This window comes from Rhinopithecus bieti, unplaced genomic scaffold (genome assembly GCF_001698545.2).
Source record: "Rhinopithecus bieti isolate Rb0 unplaced genomic scaffold, ASM169854v2 scaffold_21412, whole genome shotgun sequence".
NCBI lineage: Eukaryota > Metazoa > Chordata > Mammalia > Primates > Cercopithecidae > Rhinopithecus > Rhinopithecus bieti.
In genome coordinates this window covers 2,673,410-2,693,752 of record NW_016811643.1, presented here as the reverse complement: position 1 = coordinate 2,693,752, position 20,343 = coordinate 2,673,410, and the positions used below count along the sequence as shown (strand labels likewise).

The following is a 20,343-nucleotide window of genomic DNA, read 5'->3' as shown; positions in this document are numbered from 1 at the left end:
TACATCCATGGGTCCTCCGTGTTTCCTTTGGCCATGCCACATAGTATAGACTCAGTTTGGCCTTCATGGTATCGCCTGATTTTTGAGGACTGTATCACAGTGATATATATTTGTGGTAATCTCATTTGTTGGTTGTACATCTGATCCTTTCCTCAACACGGCAATTGCTGCTTTTCCTAAGATAGGATCATACAGCTGATCAGGGGATTGAATTTGATCATTCATCAACATGTGTCTTTCTGAATTTTATTCAGTAGTTGTGATTGCTCTTTGGTTTAGACCAAGAAAAAGGAAATCCCCCCTTTTCATGTATTCCTTGGTTTGAGGACATGTCTCCTGTAAGGGAGAGGAAAGGGAGATGCTTCCTGTTTGAACTGCAGTGAATTCACGGTTCCTGTTTCACCACTCCAAACCTTATGGCAACTCACACACACATTCCTCTTTTCTGTTGCTGCCAAAGGTTCGGGTTTAGTACACTTCAGTTCCACTCAAGCATTGAAAAGGTTCTCATGGAGTCTGGGGTGTGCCCAGTGAAAAAATGGGGACTTTTTAATTGTCCACAGACCTCTCTATACCTGCTTTGCAAAAATTACAATGGAGTAACTATTTTTAAAGCTTATTTTTCAATTCATAAAAAAAAGACATTTATTTTCAGTCAAATGGATGACGTCTCCCTCTTTTCCCCTATTCTCAATGTTCGCTGGAATCTTTTAGTATTTTTTAATTCTCCCCATACCCACTTCCTGATCCTTTGGTTCTCTTTCCTGCTCAGGTCCCTTCATTTGTACTTCGGAGTTTTTCTCATGTAAATTTGTATAACAGAAAATATTGTTCAGTTTGGATAGAAAGCATGGAGAATAAAAAAAGATAGCTGAAATTCAGATTGAAGAAATTTATTTCTGTGTAAAGTTATTTAAAAACTCTGTATTATATAAAAGGCAAAAAAAGTTCTATGTACTTGATGTGAATATGCAAATCCTGCTATAATAAAGATTGACTGCATGGAGAAAAAAATATATTCTGTCATGAATATACTTATATATGAAGTTTTGTAGGTGTTCTGGATTATTCTAATTAAATATTTGATATTCAGAAGAAGAAAATTGTTATGGCAATGTCTTCATTTTATGTTGTATAGGGTATTATTGATGGAAATTTTAATATTTTAATAATTATTTATAAATCTTTTTTGCAGAGAAGTCAAAATTTTTCAACTTGAAACCTACCCTGTGCCAGGCACATTGATATACAGGAGTGAAAACAGGTGCCGTTGTGGAATTTACGGTACAGAGTGAAAAAATAAATAAATAAAATGAAAAGCAAAGCCCCTCAGTAAGTATTTTCCTCCCTTAGCATTTTGGTGCCATTTATTTAGAATCTGTGGGAGCCCTTAATATCTTAAACATTTACACCCATTTGGGGGCATTTTTACTGCAAATGCCAAAACATTTCCCAGGCTTTGTTCTAAACTAATGCTCATTCACTTTCTTTTAGAAGCTACTACTCCTTTGAAACTCATGTTTCTTACCTTCTCCTACTCCTAATGTTGTATATCTGCCTTCCAGATTCCCTCACAATAAATGTCGGCAAAATATAAATTATTACAGTACACCTATTATGGAAAACAGTACAGAGGTTTCTGAAAAATTCAAAATAGAGCTACCATATGATCCAATAATCTCACCACTGGGTATATATTCAAAGGATAGAAAACTGCTATTTCAAAAAGATATCTGTATGCCCATGTTTGTTGCAGCATTATCATAGTAGCCAAGATATCAAATCAACGTTGGTGACCATCAACATATGAAAGGCTAGTGAGAATGTGAGATATATACACAATGGAATACTATTTGGCCTTATAAAGGAAGGAAATTCTGTCATTGGCAACAACATGGATGAATCCAGAGGCCATTATGTTAAGAGAAATAAGGCAGGCACCAAAAGCCAAATACAGCATGATCTCATTTACATACAGAATCTAAAAATGTTGAACTCATAAAAACAAAGAGTGTAATGGTAGTTACAAGAGGCTGTGGGGTGGGAAAGACTGGAGAGATGTTGGTCAAAAGACACACATTTTAGTTAGAAAGAATAAGTACAAGAGATCTAGTGTACACCATGGTGTACAATAATTAATTACACTATATTATATATTTGAAAAATGGGAATAGAGTAGATTTCAAGTGTTCTCACTGCAAAAAGGTTATGTAAGCTAATGCATATATTAATAGCTTAATTCAGCCATTCCACAATGTATATGTATATCAAAGCATCCTATTGTATAAAACTACTTGTCAATTTTAAAAATTAATTAGAAAAAGTATCAGCTTAAACTACCTAGTATAAGGACGGTTACAACATGCTTTATGAATGAGCTAAGATGTCAGATGATTCTTGAGATCTAAGTACACATTCACCAATCAGTCAAATAAGGAGGATATTCCCGGCAGAAAAATCAAGAATAAGGACTCAGAGGTAGAAGGGCATAGAATGACAAAAGGGGGGTAAATAATGAATTATGTTCTGTATTTGAGGAACAGTTGTGAAACACGAAATGGGAAATACTGTTGGAAAGGTCGCCTACAGCAAAATGCCTAACTGCCTTAGTTACTGCCCAAAGGTTAATTTTTTTTTTTTTTTTAGATGGAGTTTTGCTCTTCTTGCCCAGGCTGGAGTGCAATGGCGCGATCTCGGCTAACTGTAACCTCTGCCTCCCGGGTTCAAGTGATTCTCCTGTCTCAGCCTCCCGAGTAGCTGGGATCACAGGTGCATGCCACCATGCCCAGCTAATTTTTGTGTCTTTAGTAGAAATGAGTTGCATCATATTGGTGAGGCTGGTCTCGAACTCCTGACTTCAGGTGATCTGCCCGCTCAGCCTCCCAAAGTGCTGGGATTACAGGTGTAAGCCACCACGCCTGGCTGGAAATTCTTAAGAAAGACTTTTCTGCAACTGAACAATGAGATAGGCCCCAAATAGTATCTCCTGGCATCATCCTACACCATTCAAACATTCCAAAACTCACTCTACCAGATGTCTCTAGCTGGAGAATCTCCAGGCTTTATGGTACCTAAGCACCTTAAAATTTACATCCAGCAACTGATGTCACATAATTCTATCATTCATAGTATCAGCTTATTTATTCAATAATATTTTCAGTCAATACATATTTATTGTGTTCCTATAGTATGCCAAGAAGAATTGAAGTCTACAATGCAAATAAGTAAACAAAGCAAAATCCTTGCCTTTATGGTTGTCAGCTGCTGTGCCTCAGTTGCCCTCAATGGCATCTCTCACCGTATGGTCTCTTATTTATTTGTCTATCATAAGCTATTTACATGGCTGGTGGCCTCCAAGACGACAGAATGGAAGTTGCGAGGCCTCTGAAAGTATATACTCCAGAATTCAAATGCATAACTTTGACCTTATTCTATTAGTCAAAGCAAGTCATGAGGCCATCGTAGATTCCAGGAGATGAGTAATAAACAACATGTCATGATGGAGGAACGGTACATGTGTTCAGAAGAGGGAGGAATTGTTAGTGGCCATTTTTGTGGATTCTCAACCACACTTCAACCACACTATCAGACTGACAAATATTCAAACGCTTGACAACATACCCTGCTGGCAAGGTCAGGAGGGAAAAGACATGCTCATGAATTGCTGGTGGTAATGAAAAACTGGCACAACCCTTATGGTGTTGTATCATTAATACCTAACAAATCTACAAATGCATTTACCTTAGACCAAGTAGCCCTCTCCTAATAATTAAATATGAGATGCATCAGTAGAATTATCCAACTAAAGAAGTAGGAAAAAGAACAGAAAAATAAAAAAATAAATGAATAGGCCACAGGTACTGGTGAAACAATCTCAAAAGCTCTAAGAATAGTTTGCTTTGGGTCCCAAAGTGAAATGGGAGACAGAATGGGATAAAAAAAATTAAGAAATAATTACTAAAATTTTCCAAATTAGTTAAAACTCATATATGTACATATTCAAAAAGCTAAGCAAGCATCAAGGAGGATAAAAACAAAGAAAGTTATGCCTTGGCACATCACAATCAAACTGAAAATTAAGAAAAAATAAAAAAAAAACAGTCAAGACAAACAATGAAATACAAATGTGTCCAAAATAATCATGACTCACATGTTTTCTACTAACCATTAAGCAGGTACACTATACATCTTAGGTAACAGAGTTAAGCATCATTATTCACGGCTGTGAAAGTTAAAACTTATGAAAGTCAGGGAGATCAATATAACTTCAACATTATACTTTTCATGAGGAGCATACCTTTATAAATCATCAACACATATTAATCATCAGACTTCATATGCCTATTAAAAATTGGTTTAACATTTGTTTAAACAGACTGTTGCAAGGCTAGATTAGGTGGGAAAGGATTTTGTATCAGAGCATCTTGAGAAAAGCAAAAGAGAAAAGGAGCAGGAGGAACGGAGAGAGGTGGGAAGTGGTTTTAGAGACTCAGCCTACTTGGGAAGAGGGCAAGGCTGGTGGCAATAGCTCTTTCCCTAGAGAGTGTGGCTGAAGTGCTTCCCTCAAGGTTTCTTCTGAAAGAAGATAAACAGCCCAACTCCTGGCCCCCAACAGGCTGAATTTTATCACAGATCTCGTTTCTGGTACTGAAGTCTCAGTCTGAGGCCAGTGACTGAATTAGACATCTATGGATGGGACTGGTTCCAGAAATAAGGTAAGAACCAGGCTGGTGTTATATCATACAGGCCAGAGGTAAAAGGACTCTTAGAGACTGTTGAAATATGTGGTAAATATATAAATATATATATGCCAGAGGCACAAGTCTCTGCTTATGGCAGAAGTGAAAGATAAGGATCCGAGAAGCGAGGGTGAGAGAACGTGGGCTAGATGGAATTTACTAAAGGGCAGAAAAAAGGAGCAATCCAGTAGTTAGTATGCACCATGAGAAAACATAAAATATATTGATGTAGGCTGCAAACAACTCTTGGCATAATATGAAAGGAGCCCTGCAAGTAGCAGGGAACTGTAGTCACCCGCCCCAAGCCACACGTTGGAAAGAGCTTTGTGGAGGCAGCCAGGGCATCCTAGCAGGTGTGAAAAATAACTAAGAGCCAATTATCCTCCAGAAAGAAAGAAGGGGATGCACCAAGAGTGTGAACTAGAATGGAAGAAAAAATATTACTGATCATAAGATATATCTTAGCCAACAACTAAATATTTTAAGATACTCCTTTATTTAATATCCTTAGAAACCCCATGAAGAGTGTATTTTATTATTTGTCTCCATTTCTTCATTCCATTGAAAATGGGATTCAATATGGCTCTCTTCTCAGAAGGCACTCTCTGAAACCATTCCACCTCCCTTGTTCTCCTCAGTACTCCTTATGCACACCAGTAAACCTATTTACTCACAAGCCCACCATTCTCTGAAACCATAAACCTATTTAGGACTCAGGCACATGGCATGATGCAGGAAAAAATAGTCAATGCTCAAAATATCCCTGGTGAATGAATCCACTAATGAGTCAAGAAGAGTATGCTAGGAAGTAAATGATGAAGTTACATGTTCATTTCTAACAACAGGAGAATTTCTCAAATATCAAGAACTGCAACCCCTCCTCATCACCCAGAAATAACTCTTTACCTAATTTCAGTCACTTCTAAGCCTAGTTCCCTGGGGTGTGAGCACAAGGAGTGCCTCGTCTCAGATAAAGAGGTGCCTTGACCCTCTTCACAAGTGAGCAAACTGTATGTGGTGAAGTCAGAGGTTTCAAATCTCATTTCTATCAATTGCTGCTTTGTGACAAGTAGCAAGTTATTCATATTGTCTAAGACTCACTTTCCTTAAGTGTGAAATAGGGATACTAGCCAGTTCTAAGAGTGGATGTCTACTCCCTGCATTAAGAACGTACGAAGTGCACTGTGCATACTATAGCCCCTGGCATAAAGTGATGCTTAATAAACATTAGCTAAATTCTCCTGTGACTGTAATACAATAAGGTATTTTCCATTCCTGGAACAGCACTGGCCTTTTAGGCTTCAGTGTCTTCAATCAATCAATGTTCCAACAAACATCAACAGGTCATCTTTCTAAACTAATGACTGCCCCTGTGTAAAGGATGGGGCCTAAGAGTGAAGTTGTGATCAAGGCCCTTCACATTCAGGAAAATCCTGCCTATACCATCACTTCCCTTGTTCTCCTCAGTACTCCTTATGCAACAGCCACCCCGGCCTGAAAATATTTCAGAAACATCCTGTGCATTGATCTGTACACTCACCTTTTCTTATGCTACTTCCTTTCTCTCTTCATTATTAACTTTATGATAAACTACTCAATTTTAAGTGTCACCTTATTCAGCTTTCCCACACAGAAATAATAATTTCCTCTGTATATTCATAATCCTCCATTCATAATTAAAGTGCATACAATAATGTCTCTTATTCTGATTACTTGGAGATATTGTCTGACTGTCATTCATTAGAGTATAGACCACCACCTTTCATATTTGCATGTTTGTTATTTACATGTTCAAAGAAGATGGAGATTATGGAACATGCCAAAAGCTCCTGGTGACATCGCAAAGAATGTTGGAGATTTTATCTTCTTCTACCTCTGTGAGTAGGAGGTGAGGTTCTGAAAGTTCCCAGCTATGCCTACTGCAAACCACAGTGGCACTAGCCACACGGTCTTTCACTTGCTGGGCATCCCCTGCCTAGAGGACCAGCACATGTGGATTTCTATCCCATTCTTCATTTCTTATGTCACCGCCCTTCCTGGGAACAGCCTGCTCATCTTCATTATCCTCACAAAGCGCAGCCTCCGTGAACCCATGTACCTCTTCCTCTGCATGCTGGCTGGAGCAGACATTGTCCTCTCCACGTGCACCATTCCTCAGGCCTTAGCTATCTTCTGGTTCCATGCTGGGGACATCTCCCTGGATCGTTGCATTACTCAGCTTTTCGTCATCCATTTCACCTTCATCTCTGAGTCAGGGATCTTGCTAGTGATGGCCTTTGACCGCTACATTGCCATATGCTACCCACTGAGGTACACCACCGTTCTTACAAATGCTCTGATTAAGAAAATTTGTATGACTGTCTCCCTGAGAAGTTATGGTACAATTTTCTCTATCATATTTCTTTTAAAAAGATTGACTTTCTGCCAGAATAATATTATTCCACACACCTTTTGTGAACACATTGGCCTAGCCAAATATGCATGTAATGACATTTGAATAAACATTTAGTATGGGTTTTCCATTCTAATGTCAACGGTGGTCTTAGATGTTGTACTAATTTCCTATATGCTGATTCTCCATGCTGTCTTCCACATGCCTTCTCCAGATGCTCGCCACAAAGCTCTCAACACATGTGGCTCCCAAGTTTGCATCATCATCCTCTTTTATGGGTCTGGCATCTTCACAGTCCTTAACCTAGAGGTTTGGACACCACGTTCCATATTGTATCTACATCCCATTGGCTAATGTCTGCTTTCTGGTTCCACCTATGCTGAATCCCATTATTTATGGGACCAAAACCAAGCAAATGCAGGAACAAGTGGCTCATTTTTTGTTTATAAAACAGAAATAACTTTGGTTTAAGAACTGAGTTTTCAGAATCTCTAGCTATCTGCTAAGTGGGTATGGAAGTGGTAGATGGGAGAGGTCAGCTGACACAGTAGGAAATAACTCAGTGAGTACCATGTCTGGAGCAAGGTCAACTGGGAAGTTGCAGGGCTTACTCTTCCATTTTTTAAAGAACCTAGGAGAGCAATGTAATGTTTGACTGAACAAACTACCTCCTGCACAGAGCCTAGGAGAGAATAGACTGATTTTTCAGAAGTCATGTATCCTTAATAGGACAACACTATCATAATCTTTGAAAATAGATAAAGTGAGAGCAGTGCTCTGGCATTGGAATTTGTTCATCTATCCTGTACTGAGTTTCTGAAGCTCTGAGACATGTTGTATTCCTGTAAAATCATGTACAAACCTCCATTCTTTTATGTCCTTCTTTCTAGCTAAGTGACATTCTTAGAATCAGTGATTCCTAGGTTTTCCATTTATTTCTATTATGTTATAATTTATATCCTATGAACATGAATGTCTATAATAGAGGGTTGCAAATAAATTGTGTGATTCATATTTTGCAGAACAACTCTTGAGGAACCTGAATCTGATCATTTTTGTGTTGAGGAATGACCTGTGGTTTCTGAAGGTGTGGTGTGTGCTGGGGAAATGCTGAAGAAAGGGAACTCCTTCATTCTCAGTGTCAGGCTGTGTTCTTCAATGATCTCCTCCTCAGGAGAACATTCAAGATGTTTATTCACATGAATTCTGAGTGTTTTTACAACGACACTTCCCAATACCTTCTATGCAACCTGAACTTCAGATGCATCAGGCCATTAATTTGTCAGTTTTCTCAGGTTATACCATACTCTTCAGGTACTCTGCCTTCTCTTGAAATAACCTCCATCAACTTGTGGAAAACTCTTATTCCTCCTTTCATATCTAATTCTCATGTCATCTCCTCTGAGATTGTCTCCAATCACAATTCCTTCTCAGTGTATTATAGTTGATAATTTTTTATGAGAAAAATAGCATATTGCTCATATTTTTAATACTTATTTTATTAAAAGTCTATGTTCCTTCTAGGAAGCATTAGAAATTATGAAAAAACAAACTTGAAATGGAGCTCATAAAACTACCATCTTAGAGCTCTCAAGCAATTTTACTGTTAAAATTTGTTATATATAGCTATACATCTTTGTTTATAAATGTACATATCTATACATCTGTATCTGTATCTGAATCTGTATTTGTATTTATTTTCATCTGTATCAATTCCTGTATCTATTTGCAAAATATTATAATATGATAAATATGTAGAATAGTGACTATACTATAGTTGTAGTCTATAACCTAATTTTTTCCCTTTTATAAATTTTTTTAATTTTCTTTTTTATTGAAAAACAAAATTATATTTATCGTGTACAACATGTTTTAAAATATGTACACATTGTGGAATGGGTAAATTGAGCTAATTAACATATACATTACCTCATTTGTTGTGGTAAGAAAATTTAAAACCTGCTGTCTTAGCAATTTTCAAGAATGAAATACATCTCTTTTAACTATAGTCACCATGTTGTACAATAGATCTCTTGAACTTAGTTCTCAGATAAAACTGAACTTTTGTGTTCTGTGACCAACATCTCTACATCCTCAACCCTTTACCCCACCCCAGGGTCCTAGCCACAATTCTACTCTACTTCTGTGTGTTCAACATGTGAGTGAGATAATGGGGTATTTGTCTTTCTATGCCTGGCTTACTTCATTTAACATTATGTCCTCTAAATTCATCCCTGTTATTGCAAATGGCAGAATTTCTTTCTTTTATAAGGCTGAATAGTATTCCATTATGTGTATATACTACATTTTCTGTATCCATTCATCCATCGATAGACACTTATTTTGAGTCCATATCTGGGATATTGTGGATAGTGCTGCAACGAACATGAGAATGAATATGTCGGCCGGGAGCGGTGGCTCAAGCCTGTAATCCCAGCACTTTGGGAGGCCGAGACGGGTGGATCACGAGGTCTGGAGATCGAGAGCATCCTGGCTAACACGGTGAAACCCCGTCTCTACTAAAAAAAAATACAAAATCTAGCCGGGCGAGGTGGCGGGCGCCTGTAGTCCCAGCTACTCAGGAGGCTGAGGCAGGAGAATGGCGTAAACCCGGGAGGCGGAGCTTGCAGTGAGCTGAGATCCGGCCACTGCACCACTCCAGCCCGGGCGACAGAGCGAGACTCCGTCTCAAAAAAAAAAAAAAAAAAAAAAAGAGAGAATGAATATGTCTTCAACATACTGATTTCATATATTTGGGTATATACACAGTAGTGAGATAGACGGATCATAGATAGTTCTATTTTTAATTTTTTGATGAATGTCCACACTGTTTTCCATCATACTTACACTATCTAACATTCCCACCAACAATTTGCAAGGGTTCCCCTTCTCCCCATTCTCTCCAACATTTTTTATCTTTTGTCTTTTTGTTAATAGTCATTCTAATTTGTATGAGGTGATATCTCATTGTGGTTTTAATTTGCATTTCCCTGATGATTAGTTTTGTTGACCTTTATTTTTTTCTTCATTTACCTACTGGCCATTTGTATGTCTTCTTTGAGAATTGCCTATTTAGGTGCTTTGCCCATTTTTTAAGAAGTTTATTTCTTATTATTGATTTATTTGAATTATTTATATATTTTGGCTATTAACCCCTTCTCAGATGAAGGTTTGCAAATATTTTCTCCCACTCGAAAGATTGTCTTTTTCCTCTGTTATTTCTTGCCTATGCAGAAGTTTTTTTAGTTTTAAATAATTCTGCCAATTTTCATTTTTGTTGCCTATGCTTTTGGATNTCGAGTAGATGAAGTGCTGTTACCCTTTTGCTTATTATGGGAAAACACATCACAATTGAAAGAGAGGCAAGACATGCCTTCATGACTTCTATCCTAGCCCAGACAGAGTAAAATTCTTGTGAGCAACAGTTTGTTGTTGTTGTTTTGTTTTTGAGACAGAGTCTCACTCTGTTGCCCAGTCTGGAGTGCAGTGGTGAGATCTCAGCTCACTGTGACCTCCACCTCCCGGGTTCAAGTGATTCTCCTGTCTCAGCCTCCCGAGTGGCTGGGACTACAGGCGCCCGCCACGTCGCCCGGCTAGTTTTTTATATTTTTTTAGTAGAGACGGGGTTTCACCAGGTTAGCCAGGATGGTCTCGATCTCCAGACCTCGTGATCCACCTGTCTCGGCCTCCCAAAGTGCTGGGATTACAGGCTTGAGCCACCGCGCCCAGCCTATGCTTTTGGATTCTTGTTCAAAAAGTTATTGCCCAGACCAATGTCATGAAGCTTTTCCCCTCTGTTTTCTACTAGTTGTTTTAGAGTTTCCAGTCTCACAGTTAAGCCTTTAATCCATTTTGACTTAATTTTTGTATGTAGAGTGAGATAAGGATCTAATTTTATTCTTTTGTTTGCGGATATTGAATTATCCCAATACCATTTATTAAAGAGACTAATTTTCCCTCTTGTTTTTTCTGGCCACCTTTGGCAAAAGTCAATTTTATTAGGCTCTTTAGTCTGCTCCATTGGTCTTTGTGTCCTTTTGTTAATGTTAGTGCCTTGCTGTTTTAATTACTATAGCTTTGTAATATATTTTGTAGTATATTGAAGTCAGGTATTATTATACCTCCAGTTTTGGTTTTTGGTTTTTATTTTTCATTTTTTTTACTTGAGAATGCTTTGGCTATTCAAGGTCTTATGTGGTTCCATAATAATTTTAAGGTTGTGTTTTCTACTTCTGTGAAGAATGTCATTGGTATTTTGATAGGGACTACATTGAATCTACAGATTGTTTTGGGTAGTGTGGATGTTTTAACAATATTAGTTCTTCCAATCCATGAACAGAGGATATCTTCCCATTTATTTGTGTCTTCTTCAATTTCCTTCATCAATGTTTTATAGTTTTCAGTGTACAGGATTTCACTTTCTTGGCTAAATATATTCCTACGTAACTTATTCTTATTAATGTTATCATAAAATTGTGTTCTTGATTTCTGTTTTAGATACTTCATTGTTAGTGTATAGAAAAGCTACTAATTTTATGTGTTAATTTTTATCTTGCTACTTTACTGAATTTTTATCAGTGCTAACAGATTTTTGGTGGAGTCTATAAGGTTTTCTTCACATATATTCATGTCATCTGCAAACCAGGGACAATTTAACTTCCTCCTTTTCCATCTAGAAATCTTTTGTTTCTTTCTCCTGCCAAATTGCTCTGGCTAGGACTTCCAGTACTATGCTAACTAGAAGTGGTCAGAGTGAGCATTTTTATTATGTTCCTGACCTTTGAGGAAAAGCTTTAAACTTTTCCTCACTGAGTATGATGTTAGCTGAGGGTATGTCATGTATGGCCTTTATTGTGTTGAGGTGCATTCCTTCTATACGTAATTCGTTGAGAACTTTTTTCATGAAAAAAAAGTTGAATTTTGTTAAATACTTTCTGCATCTATTGAGATGACCATATGATTTCTGTTCTTCATTCTGTTAATATGATATATCACATGTGTATGTGGAAACATCTTTGCCCCATGGATCAATCTCACTTGATCTTGATGAATGATAATTTTTATATGCTGTTGAATTCAGTTTACTAGTATTTGTTGAGGATTTTTGCATCTATGTTTATATTTGTTGAGATATTTGCATGTAATTTTTTTTTTGAGACAATACCTCGCTCTGTTGCCCAGGCTGGAATGCAGTGGTGTGATCATGGCTCACTTTAGCCTCAACTCCTGGGCTCAAGCAACCCTCCTACCTCAGCCTCCCAAGTAGCTGGGATTACAGGCACACACCACCCTGTCTAGCTACTTTTTTCTGTTTTTTGTAGAAACACAGTCTCATTATGTTACCTAGGTTGGTCTCAAACTTCGGGGCTCAAGTGATCCTCCTGCCTCAACCTCTCAATGTATTGGGATTACAGATGTGAGCCACTGCTCTCAGAGTAATTTTCTTTTATTGTATGATCCTTGTCTGTCTTTTGTATCAGAGTAGTCCTAGTCTCATAAAATTAGTTTGGAATTTTGTCCTCTTCTTCAGTTTTTTGAAAGTTTGAGAAGGATTGGTTTTCTTTCTTCTTTAAATGTTTTGTAGAATTCATGAGTGGAACCATCAAGTCCTGGGCTTTTCTTTTCTTTTAAACAGTTTTATCGAGATATAATTTACATATCATACAATTCATCCATTTAAAGTGTATAATCCAGCCTAAATGCCCATCAACCAACAAGTGGATAAAGAAAATGTAGTATATATACCATGAAATACTACTCAGCCATAAAAAGAAATGAAATAATGGCATTTGCAGCAACCCGGATGGAGTTGGAGATCATTAGTGTAAGTGAAGTAACTCAAGAGTGGAAAATCACATATTGTATGTTCTCACTTATATGTGGGAGCTAAGTTAGGAGGATGCAAAGGTATGAGAGTTACATAATGGACTTTGGGGATGTGGGAAGAAGGGTGGGAGGAGGTGAGGGATAAAAGACTACACATTGGGTATAGTATATGCAGCTCTGGTGACCAGTGCACCAAAATCTCAGAAATCACCACTAAAGAGCTTATCTGTGTAACCAAAAACCACCTGTTCCCCAAAAACTATTGAAATGTAATAAAAAAATAGAAATAACAGAAATAAATAAAGTCTATAATCCAATGGTCTTAATATGTTCACAGAGTTATGCAACCATCACCACAATCAATTTTAGAACATTTTCATCACATAAAAAACTTCATAACCATTAGTAGTCATTCTTCCTTTTCCTGCCCACTCCCACCTATTCTCTTCCTCTGTTTCCCTAGCCCCAGGCAATTACTTATCTACTTTCTAATTCTATGTAATTGCCTATTCTGGACACATGTTTAATATATTATATACATTTCTCTCATCTAACTGTAATTACATATCCTTTGACCACCATCTCCCTATCCCTGCCTCTCCCTTAACCATCCACACCTCTGGTAACCAACATTCTACTCTCTACTTCTATGAGATCAACTTTTTTCTCACTCACATGTGAGTGAGATCATCCAACATTTGTCATTTTGTGCCTCTATTTAACTTAATGCTCTCCAGGTTCAAACATGTTGCAACTCACAGGATTGTGTTCTTTTCGATGGCTGAATAGTATTCCATTGTGTATATATTCTACATTTTCTGTATCCATTTTTATCTGTAGATAGACACTTAGAGTGATTCCATATCTTGGCCTTTGTGAATAGTGCTGCAATAAACATGGAAGCACAAATATCTCTTTGATACACTGATTTTATTTCCTTTGGATATATACTCAATAGTGGTGTTACTGAATCATATGATAGTTCTATTTTTAATATTTTGAGGACCTTAAAGAGTGTTTTCCATAATGTCTGTACTAATTAACATTCCCACCAACAGTGTGTAAGAGTTCATTTTTCTTCACATCCTTACTATTTGTTATTTTGTCTTTTTGATAGTAGCCATTAAGCAGGTGCAAAGTGATATCTCATTGTGGATTTGGTTTATATTTCCCTGATCATCAGTGATGTTTAACATTTTTTCATACACCTATTGACCTATTGGCCATTTGTATGTCTTCTTTTGATAAATGTTTACTCAAGTGTTTTGCCCTTTTTAAATAGGGTTGTTTGTTTTCTTGCCATTAAGTTGAGTTCCTTATAAATTTTAGATATTAATGCCATATCAGGTATATAGACTGCACAGATTTTCTCCCACTTTATAGGTTGTCTTTGCACTTTGTTGATTGTTTTCTCTGCTGTGCAGAATCTTTTTCTTTGAATATAATCTCATTTGTCTATTTTGCTTTTTGTTATCTTTGATTTTGAGGTCATATCCAAAAAAAATCCTTACCCACACCAATCTCTGAAGCCTTTCCCCTGTATTTTCTTCTAGTAGTTTCATGGTTTCTGGTCTTATGTTTAGGGCTTTAATCTTCTTTGACTTTTTTTATATATAAGGTGAGATAAGGGTCTAATTTCATTCTGCATGTGAATATCCACTTCTTCGTATCCTACTTACTGAAGAGACTATCCTTTTCCCAATATGTGTTCTTGGTGACTTACTTGGTCGAAAATGTATTGTCTCTAAGTGCATAGAAATATTTCTAGGCTCCCTATTTCTGTTCCATTGGTCAATGTATCTGTTTTTATGCTAGTGCCATGATGTTTTGGTTACTATAGTTTTATTGCATATTTTGCAGCCAGTTAATGTGATGTCTTCAACTTTGTTCTTTTTGGTGAAAATTACTTTGGTTACTTGGGGGTTTGTGTGGTTTTATAGGTCTTTCAGGATTGTTTTGTCTATTTCTGTAAAAAAGTGTCATTGGTATTTTGATAGGGATTGCATTGAATCTGTATATAGTTTTGAGTAGTATAAATGTTTTAACGATATTATTTTTCTAATTTATGAATATATAATATTCATTTATTTGTGTCTTCTTCAATTGCTTTAATCAGTGTTTTGCTTTTTTTGTTGTTGTTCATTGTAGAGATATTTCACCTTGTTGGTTAAATTTATGTCTAGATATTTTATTTTATTTTTGCAGCTATTGTAAATGGGATAGTTTTCTCGATTTCTTTTTCAGATAGTTTGCTACTAACATGTAAGAAGACTACTAATATTTTGTTGAGTTTTATCCTTCAATTTTACTGAATTTGCATATTCTAATAGTTTTTGGTAGAGTCTTTATATGAATAACACTTCATATAAGATAGTGCTATTCGCAAACAGGGAAAAATTAACTTCTTCCTTTCCAATGAAAGGGTCTTCTACTTCTTTCTCTTGCCTAATTGCTCTGGCTAGGACTTCCAGTAGTATGTTGAATACAAGTACTGACAGTAGGCATCCTTGTCTTGTTCCCGATTTCAGTGAAAAAGCTTTCAACTTTTCCCCACTGGGTATAATGTTAGTTGAGGATTTGTCATATATGACCTTTATTGTGTTGAGGTACATTCCTTCTACACCTAATTTGTTCAGAGTTTTTGTCATGAAGAGTGTGAATTTTGTCAAACACTTTATCAGTATCTATTAAAATGATTATATTTGTCCTTCATTCTGTTAATTTAATGTCTCACATTTATTGATTTTCATATTTTGAACCATTCTTGCATTCCTAGGATGTTTCTCCCTTGATCAGGGTGAGCAATCTTTTCCATATACTGTTGAAATCAGTTTGATAGCATTTTATTGAGGAACACTGTATCTATGATCCTCAGGGATATTGGTCTGTAGTTTTTCTTCTCTTGTTTTTGGAACCTTGTCTGGTTTTGGTGTCTGAGTATAGCTGATTTTGTAGAATTAGTTGGGAATAATTCCCTCCTCTTTAGTTTTTTGGAATATTTTGTGAAGAATTGGTAGTAAATCTTCTGTAAATATTTGACAAAATTGTACTGTGCCATACTGAGGTTTTAGGATGGCATACTTTTTATTACTGATTCAATCTCCTTGCACATTATTGGTCTGTTCAGGTTTCCATTTATTCATAATGCAATTTTGGTAGATACTATGTTTCCAGGAATTTATCTATTTATTCTCTATTTCCCAATTATTTGGTGTATAATTGTTCACAATAGTCTTATGATCCTCTATGACTTCTGCGATATCAGTTGTAATGTCTCCTTTTTAATCTCTCATTTTATTTATTTGAGTTTTCTCTTTTTTTCTTAGTTACTGGTTTGTCAATTTTTTCTTAATTACCAGTTTGTCAATTTTGTTTATCTTTTCAACAAATCAACTCTTCTTTTTGTGCACCCCTTCCATTGTTTATCTTTAAACAATATAAAGTAGTCTAGTTTTATAGCTTTAAAAAAAGCAGCACTAATTTTGCATTTGCTCTAGTTTTTCTGTTTTCTTGAGGTACAATGGTAGGTTGCATATTGGTGCTGTTTCTTCTTTTATTTGTTTTATTTTAATTTTGTGGATAAATAATAGGTGTGTATATTTATGGGGTGCATTATATGTTTTGATACAGGCATGCAATGCATAGTAATCGCATCATGGAGAATGAAGTATACGTCTCAAGCATTTATCTTTTGTGTTACAAACAATTCACTTGTACTCTTTTAGTTGTTTCAAATGTACAATCAAATTATTATCAACTATAATCGCCCTTTTGTGCTATCAAAGAGTAGATCTTATTCATTCTATTTTTTGTACTCATTAACCATCCCCACCTCCTCCCCCACCCCCACTACACTTCCCAGCCTCTGGTAACCATCCTTCTACTCTCTATGTCCATGAACTCAATTGTTTTGATTTTTAGATCCAGCATAAATGAGAATATGCAACGTTTGTCTTTCTTCGCAAGCTTTATTTCAGTTAATGTAGTGATCTCCAGTTATATTCATGTTGTCACAAATGACAAGATCTCATTCTTTTTATGGCTGAATATTAGTACTGAATATTAGAATAATAGTACTCCATTGTGTACATGTACCAGATTTTCTTTATCCATTCATCTGTTGATGGACACTTAGGTTACTTCCAAATCTTGGCTATTGTGAATAATGCTGCAATAAACATGGGAGTGCAGATATCTCTTCCATATGCTGGTTTCCTTTCTTTTGGGTGTATACCCAGCAGGGGGATTGCTGGATCCCATGCTAGCTCTATTTTTAGTATTTTGAGGAACCTCCAAACTGTTTTCCATAGTGGTTATACTAGTTTACATTCCCACCAACAGTGTACAAGAGATTGCTTCTCTTCACATCCTCACCAGCATTTGTTATTGCCTATCTCTTGGATAAAAGCCATTTTAGCTGGGGTGAGGTGGTATCTCACTGTAGTTTTAATTTGTATTTCTCTGATGAGCAATGCTATTGCCTTCATAGGAGGCACCTTTTCATAAGCCCGTTTGCCATTTGTATGTCTTCTTTTGAGAAATGTCTATTCAAATTTTTGCCTATTTTTTAATCAGATTTTTAGACTTTTTTCCTATAGTGTTGTCTGAGCTCCTTGTATACTCTGGCTATGAACCCCTTTTTATATAGGTAGTTTGTAAATATTTTCTACCATTCTGTGGGTTGTCTCTTCTCTTAGTTGAATGTTTCTTTTGCTGTGCAGAAGTTTTTTAACTTGATGTGATCCTATTTGTCCATTTTGGTTGTGGTTGCCTGTGCTTGTGGGGTATTGCTCAACAAATTTTTGCCCAGAACAATTAGCTGGGCGTGGTGGCGGGTGCCTGTAGTCCCAGCTACTTGGGAGGCTGAGGTGGGAGAATGGCATGAACCCGGGAGGCGGAGCTTGCAGTGAGCAGAAATCACTCCACTGCACTCCAGCCTGGGCAACAGTGCGAGACTCTGTCTCAAAAAAAAAAACAAAAAAGAAAGAAAGAAATTTTTGCCCAGACCATTGCCTGGGAGAGTTTCTCCAATGTTTTCTTGTAGCACTTTCTTAGCTTGAAGTATTAGATTTAAGTCTTCATTCCATTTTGATTTGATTTTTGTATATGGTGAAAGATGCAGTGATACAGCCTTTTTTTTTTTTTTTTTTTTTTTTGCATGTGGATATCTAGTTTCCCTAGCATCATTTGTTAAAGAAACTGTCTTTTCCCCAGTGTATGTTCCTGGCACCTTTCTCAAAAATGAGTTTACTGTAGATGTGTGGTTTTGTTTCTGTGATCTTCATTCTGTTCCATTGGTCTATGTGTCTGTTTTCATGCCAGTACCATGCTGTTTGGGTTACTATAGCTCTGTAGTATAATTTGAAGTCAGGTAATGTGACTCTGCCAGTTTTGTTCATTTTGTTTAGGATAGCTTTGGCTATTCTGGCTCTTTTGTGGTTCTGTATACATTGTAGGATTTTTTTTTTTAATTGTGTGAAGAATGTCATTGATATTTTGACAGTGATTGCATTGAATCTGTAGGTTGCTTTGGGTAGTATGGACATTTTAACAATATTGGCTCTTCCAATCCATGAACATGTAATATCTTGTCATTTCTTTTCGGTGTCCTCTTCAATTTCTTTCATCAGTTATTTGTTTCTTTCCCCTGCCACTTTCAGAATCTTTATTTTTGAACTTTGACAGTGTGATTACAATTCATATTGGGGTAGTCTTACTTGGATTTAATATGACTTATAGATTATGTATATTAAATACATTTTTACGTTAAATATCTTCAACTTATGATTACTTTATTGGGACATAACCTCATCATACATCAAGGAACATCTATATGATAAAGCAAGTAGAGGTAAAATTTAATGGAAGAATCTTGGTGGTTGACATAAAATTGGTCATCATAAATTTTTTTAAAATTTTCTGTATATTGAACCTTTTATAATAAAATAATATAAAATTTATTTATTTACTTGGATAAATCATCATCACTCTTTAAGAATAGCCAATACAGAATAATGGAAATAAAATGATTATACAGGTTACCAGTTATTGATGTTCTTATCCATTGTTAATAAATTGTAATGTATATTGGTATATGTTTTTCATGTGTATGAGCATTTATGTGTGTGAATGTTTGTTGTTTCTCTGGTATCTACTGCATCTACTGTCGTTACTAACATAATAGTTACTAAATCAAGAAAATAATTTTTCATTTTAAAAAGTGAAAGTATGAAATTCTCATTGTAGACTATTTGGAAAATATTTAAATGCACAAAGAATTTCCTCTTTGTCTCTTGTGTTTATGGTACAATTCTGTTTATCTCTTACTTGAACTTTTAAATGTATTTGGAAATCAAACTTATTTTTATTTCAATAATTTATACCCTATTATTTTTACACATATTTCTAACAAGTATTTATCATACTTGAAACATATTTTAACTAACTGCAAATTATAAAAATTTAAGAGTTTATCGTAGTTACCAGTGTAACTGTTTCATATTTAACATCTACTATATTTCACATTTTACAGTTTTCCCAAACAGTAATCTTTTTATACAAGGATTTCCTTATTTTATTTGTTCTTTAAGTCTAGTTATAGAGGAGGACCTACATTTTATGTAGTCAAGTCACATCTCTGGATGTTTCCCTTCTCTTTATAACTTCAGGAATTGTTCTGATTCTAATGTAAGTTCATTACTTACTCCTTCCCTATTCCATTTATTTTAGATTTTAAATTGATATATGTAATATTTCAACAGTATATGTTCTCTAAAAATAATATAATAATGTTATAATTACCAACAATTACACTTATAAAATAAGTATTAATATTAGAAAACATTTTGTTATTTAATCATATTTTCATGTATTTCTATGTTGTATAATGATTAGTATATTTTACTTAATGTTACATGACAAGAAATTTCCTTTGGTACAAAATGAACTTCACATATTTATTTAACTTTATTTAATACTGCCTAACAGATTTTCATATAAACAATATATTACAAAATATATCATTTTAGCCAACCTATAGATTCTTATTGAATATTTATTTCAGATGATTTGCCAGTATCAATAAATTTGTCATAAACATAATTATTCATAAATTTTTGTATGTGCTCTATGTTACTTTTTTATATGGGATAGATTCTTGAAGTTTTCTTATTTACATTTGACATGCTCTTGGCCAGGTAGAATACATACAAATTGTTAATACATGTTATGAAAACTAGGATCATCTGTGCTAAAAATAATTAAATAAAAAATTTTTCAAATTAAGATGCCAGTGTAAGTTATATTATAATTTAAATCATAAATTTTTATATAATGAAAATTATAATTTCTTAATGGAGAAATTTCTTTTTTCTTTTTTCTTTTTTT

General features: G+C 35.4%; 1 protein-coding gene and 1 pseudogene across 1 annotated transcript in view; one reads left to right on the top strand and one right to left on the bottom strand.

Moving 5' to 3' along the window:
- LOC108543729 (olfactory receptor 52B4-like) overlaps positions 1-20,343 on the bottom strand; it is a 30,613-nt gene that overhangs the window by 6,720 nt on the left and 3,550 nt on the right. The window lies entirely within an intron of this gene.
- On the top strand, positions 6,652-7,591 carry LOC108543732 (olfactory receptor 52B4-like; annotated as a pseudogene).